The sequence below is a fragment of the Schistocerca piceifrons genome, unplaced genomic scaffold (assembly GCF_021461385.2).
Source record: "Schistocerca piceifrons isolate TAMUIC-IGC-003096 unplaced genomic scaffold, iqSchPice1.1 HiC_scaffold_953, whole genome shotgun sequence".
Lineage (NCBI taxonomy): Eukaryota > Metazoa > Arthropoda > Insecta > Orthoptera > Acrididae > Schistocerca > Schistocerca piceifrons.
In genome coordinates, this window is record NW_025729227.1 from 1,357 (window position 1) to 2,500 (window position 1,144).

Consider the following 1,144-nt stretch of genomic DNA (forward strand, 5'->3'; position numbering starts at 1 on the left):
ACGTGGGTTAGGTTAAGGCACAACATGGGTTAGGTTAAGGCACAACATGGGTTAGGTTAAGGCACAACATGGGTTTAGGTTAAGGCACAACATGGGTTAGGTTAAGGCACAACATGGGTTAGGTTACGGCACAACATGGGTTAGGTTAAGGCACAACATGGGTTAGGTTAAGGCACAACATGGGTTAGGTTAGGGGGACAACATGGGTTTAGGTTAGGGGACAACATGGGTTAGGTTAGGGGACAACATGGGTTAGGTTAAGGCACAACATGGGTTAGGTTAGGGGGACAACATGGGTTAGGTTAAGGCACAACATGGGTTAGGTTAGGGGACAACATGGGTTAGGTTAGGGGGACAACATGGGTTAGGGTTAAGGCACAACATGGGTTAGGTTTAAGGCACAACATGGGTTAGGTTAAGGCACAACATGGGTTAGGTTAGGGGGACAACATGGGTTAGGTTAGGGGACAACTTGGGTTAGGTTAGGGGACAACATGGGTTAGGTTAAGGCACAACATGGGTTAGGTTAAGGCACAACATGGGTTAGGTTAGGGCACAACATGGGTTAGGTTAGGGCACAACATGGGTTAGGTTAGGGGCACAACATGGGTTAGGTTAGGGGACAACATGGGTTAGGTTAGGGGACAACATGGGTTAGGTTAGGGGACAACATGGGTTAGGTTTAGGGGACAACATGGGGTTAGGTTAGGGGACAACATGGGTTAGGTTAAGGGGACAACATGGGTTAGGTTAGGGGACAACATGGGTTAGGTTAGGGGGACAACATGGGTTAGGTTAGGGGACAACATGGGTTAGGTTAGGGGACAACATGGGTTAGGTTAAGGCACAACATGGGTTAGGTTAAGGCACAACATGGGTTAGGTTAGGGGACAACATGGGTTAGGTTAGGGGACAACATGGGTTAGGTTAGGGGACAACATGGGTTAGGTTAAGGCACAACATGGGTTAGGTTAGGGGACAACATGGGTTAGGTTAAGGCACAACATGGGTTAGGTTAGGGGACAACATGGGTTAGGTTAGGGGACAACATGGGTTAGGTTAAGGCACAACATGGGTTAGGTTAAGGCACAACATGGGGTTAGGTTAAGGCACAACATGGGTTTAGGTTAGGGGACAACATGGG